General features: G+C 41.0%; 1 non-coding gene across 1 annotated transcript; it reads right to left on the reverse strand.

Moving 5' to 3' along the window:
* Positions 1-560: 560 nt before the first annotated feature.
* Positions 561-633, reverse strand: TRNAC-ACA (transfer RNA cysteine (anticodon ACA)). Its single transcript has one exon. It is a non-coding gene; the product is annotated as a tRNA-Cys (tRNA).
* Positions 634-4,674: the final 4,041 nt, after the last annotated feature.

The raw sequence follows: 4,674 nt of genomic DNA on the forward strand, positions 1-4,674 counted from the left end.
ACCAATTCAGGTAAGCAAGACAAAGAGTAAACTTGCCACACTGGCATGCCATTTCTTCCTCAACAAATCCAGTGGTCTGGATCCTGTCTGGAAAGAAAGTGCTGTGCGGAAAAACAGCTGGAGCTGAAGTTGGAGATCCAGCACCAACTGCTTTCTCCAAAGAAAAGATGTTTTCTTGTGTCTTCCTTCCTCAGTTTCCCCTCTGGGTTTCAGTGGCCAATCTTCCTTCTAAATTTGATGAGAGACATTAATCTATTCATCCAAGAAAGATAATACACATGGACCCAAAATACAATGAACAGCTGACTTCTCTTTGGACAGTAGAGCCCAGAGTCAATGGGATACATCTAAATTGTTAGGGGAAAATACTGTTCATCAATTTTATTTTTTCCTCCAAGTTTTCTTTTAAAGGAGATGTTTAAAGTGAAGTGAAGTGAAGTCACTCAGTCGTATCAGACTCTTTGCAACCCCATGGACTGTAGCCTGCCAGGCTCCTCTATCCATGGGATTTTCCAGGCAAGAGTATTGGAGTGGGTTGCCATTTCCTTCTCCAGTGGATCTTCCCAACCCAGGGATTGAACCTGGGTCTCCCGCATTGTAGGCAGATGCTTTTACCATCTGAGCCACCAGGGAAGTTTGTTGTTTAAGTAGCCAAACAGAAAAAGTGACTTCAGGAAAAGAAATGCAAGTGACTGTGGATCTCAAGGATGTCTGTAGAGAATGATCTATAGCCTCCTCTTAAACACAATCTGAAACTTTCAAAGAATAATGTCTAAGGTCTTAAGATCAAGAATTCTATATTTAGCAAAACTATCATTAAGCAATGAAGGTGAAATAAAGACACTCTCAGGTAACCAAAGACTTGAGAGCATTTGTTGCTAGCAGATCTGCCTTATAAGAGTAAAAAAGGAAGTTTTTCAAGCTGTAAGGAGGTGACACTACAATAATTGGAATTCATACAAAAAATTAAAAGTACCAATGGTAATAAATTGTATGAAATTAAGCATAAATGTATGCTTTTATTTAAATTAAATTTTAATATCAAAAGTGATCATATACCTTTCCTTTCCTACTCCAGCTCTGGCTCCCATAGTGGTTTCATGCATGCATCTCTCTTCCCATGAACTTTGACTCCTTATATTTTCCTATCTCTTCAGTCTTAAGGGTAGTAGGTTTTTCTGTGTCTTCACCTTTCTTATGGATTCAAGAACTGTTGATTGTTCAGCCTGTTTAGCCTTTCATTCGTTGTTAGGATAGAATGGTGTGTGTTCGCTGCTCCTTATGTGTTGAACCAAAATTCCCAATCAGATTTTTTTTTTTTAACAAAAATCTTTCAAATAAATTCCCTTTCAAACATCCAAATTGAATTAATTCTAGATTTACTTAGCCATATGTTTTATTGCTTCCCTGGTTGCTCAGATGATAAAGAATATGCCTGCAATGCAGGAGACCTGGGTTCAATCCCTGGATTGGGAAGATCCCCTGGAGAAGGGAATGGCAACCCACTCCAGTATTCTGGCCTGGGAAATCCCATGGACAGAGGAGCCTGGCGGGCTACAGTCCATGGGGTCACAAAGAGTTGGGCGTGGTATACATATATCATGTATAAACTAATATACATATGTTTTATTATAGTTTTAGACACGACTGAGTGACTGAACTGAACTGAACTGAATTCTTCAATGTATGCTCTAAACTCAACACTTTAAGCTTGAACTTTATGCTATAGACCATATTTTGTCCTCATAGAAATCTCTCGGGACTAGAATCAGTGGGTATCAATTTAGAGGCCTGTGGAGTAATCTATATTCTTTCATTAACAATAGGCTGAGATTGTAAGAACTTTTATTTTGAAGTTTGTACTTAAAGCTCACTTTTATGCTAGCCCTTATTGTGTCACATGACATGTTACCAGTTAACCTGAAACTGACTCCAATGGCTTTATTTACAATATTTCTGTATGAAAAATTTGTGAAACTATTTGAGAAGATATTTTAATACCTTTTTAATAATCCTGGGAAAGAGCTTTATTATCTACAACTTTGTCAAGGCATTCTTGACACCTTTATTTTTAAGTGTTGCGGACTCTGATTAGAGTTGGTCATTGAGATCGACTAATTGTACCCTTTGCTTATCTCACTACCATGTTTGAATTAAGCTCTAAAGGTACAGTTTTACCAGATGCTCACCATGGTGAGATGGGAAACACAGAGACAATGTCTTCTTTAGGCCCTTGGCTAATGCTATTCTGAAAATGGTAGAGATAATGAAGGCATAAGAGTCAAAAGACAATGGCAAAAGTAGTAGTCAGAAGACTCAGTAGCAAGATCAGTGATTGGACTAGCAGAATCAAGTCCAACATGACTTGCACATAATAGAGAAAATGATCAGTGAGTGGATCACAAAAGGTTAGCTAGAGAAGGGCCACAGCCTGAACCAGTGATAGAAGCAATCCTGTTGTACACAGTGAGGATGCCAGCAGAACACACACAGGTCCTCCAGTTCTTGAATTGAGTAAGAGTGGGTTGCAGATGCCCATGATATGGGACTACCCAATTACTGTTGGCGATAAGAAAGCAAAGATGATGCTCAGGTCTCAGAGTTCCCCAAGGAGATATGGATTCTCATCTACAAGACTTGAAAGCAAAATGAGATACTATTCATGCTGAAGATCTTTGAAGGAAACAGGACACTAAAAGAAACACAGGGGGGATGTGAAAGTGAAAGCCACTGAGGATTATAGTCCCAGGGATGATATTATCAGCCATTGTGATGAAGTATAGGCTTAGGGGCAGAAAAAAAATCCTTGAAAAATAACTCACTCACCTCTATGTACACTTTTCATGGAAATTTTCACATTAGGAAAAGATTTAGAGAAGTAAACATTTTCTTTTAACACCAGGTCAGTCAGTCAGTCACTTCAGTCAGTTCAGGACTCTTTGCGACCCCATGAATCGCAGCATGCCAGGCCTTCCTGTCCATCACCAACTCCTGGAGTTCACTCAGACTCATGTCCATCGAGTCAGTGACACCATCCAGCCATCTCATCCTCTGTCATCCCCTTCTCCTCCTGCCCCCAATCGCTCCCAGCATCAGAGTCTTTTCCAATGAGTCAACTCTTCGCATGAGATGGCCAAAGTACTGGGATTTCAGCTTCAGCATCATTCCTTCCAAAGAAATCCCAGGGCTGATCTCCTCCAGAATGGACTGGTTGGATCTCCTTGCAGTCCAAGGGACTCTCAAGAGTCTTCTCCAACACCAGAGTTCAAAAGCATCAATTCTTCGGCGCTCAGCTTTCTTCACAGTCCAGCTCTCACATCCATACATGACCACTGGAAAAACCATAGCCTTGACTAGATGGACCTTTGTTGGCAAAGTAATGTCTCTGCTTTTCAATATGCTATCTAGGTTGGTCATAACTTTTCTTCTCTCTAGGGAGTATGCTGTACAGATCAAGAAAGAGGCATGTCAAAATTTACCTTAAAAGAACATTGACCTCTGTGTCTTGATACATGGCTAGTATGGTAGCCTGAATGGCCCTCCAAAAACCTGACTGTGTACTAGTCATATTCTCTACACAAAGTAGCAGGGCTGAGAAAAGGAGAGCCCAGGGCTCAAGATACTGTTCTGACGTATTCCCGGGTCTCATACTTTGTGTTGGCAGACATTTTGATAGACATGAATGGATCAGTCACAGATATTCATCATTCTTCACTGTGTTGCTGCTTCCTCATTTTTTCATCAAAGGCCCAGATCAAAGCTGAATACAGGAGGAGCTGAAGTGTGAAGTTCACTCAACACCTTCATCTTCTTTGACCTGAACCTGTCTCTGCAATTGTCAAGTAGGGTAGTTGTTTTCATAATTCTGCTGTTTATTTTATGTTGAAAAATTTCCTTCTTCCAACCCCTGTCCTAAATTCAGTGAATCATTAGAAATTTCTTAATTTATTCCCAAGGATGCTGGAGCTTTTGGCCAGTGGAAGAGCACTGATGTTCCCCTGCTCCTGGAACATTATTCAAAAGTGCTTCTCAGAGTACTGTGTAATCCATTGTGTGGTTAGAGCCTCACCCCTCCCTTTCCTTTGTCCACTTCATTCAGATCCAGATCTTCCTTAGAGTTTGTGCCAAACTATTGCTTTTGAGGTTTCCCTCGTGGCTCAGTTGGTAAAGAATCCACCTTCCAATGCAGGAGACCTGGGTTTAATCACTGGGTTGGGAAGATCCCCTGGAGAAGGAAATGGCAACCCACTCCAGTATTCTTGCCTGGGAAATCCCATGGACAGAGGAGCCTGGCAGGCTATAGTACATAGGGTTGCAAGAGTTTGACATGACTTGGCAACTAAACCACCACCACCACTATTGTTGTTACTGAGATTTTCTTTAAAGATTTCTCCAGCTTTTGGTGGTAGCATGGGCTTGTTCTGCTTTTTTGACCTTTTGCCTTTGTACCTGCTGACTCTTTCTGGCAATGATATCCTCATGACTATTGGCTTGAGCCATCACAGCTACACTCTGCTGTACTTCTTTCTGAGCATGCTGTCCATCTCTGAGACCTACTATACTCTGGTCTTTATTCCCTGCATTGACCGTCATCCTGAACTCTAAAGCCCATTGCCATTCAAAACTATGCCATCCAGCTCTTCTATTTCATCTGTGCAACCAACAACTGTTTTC

The sequence above is a fragment of the Bubalus kerabau genome, chromosome 6, assembly GCF_029407905.1.
Source record: "Bubalus kerabau isolate K-KA32 ecotype Philippines breed swamp buffalo chromosome 6, PCC_UOA_SB_1v2, whole genome shotgun sequence".
Classification (NCBI taxonomy): domain Eukaryota; kingdom Metazoa; phylum Chordata; class Mammalia; order Artiodactyla; family Bovidae; genus Bubalus; species Bubalus kerabau.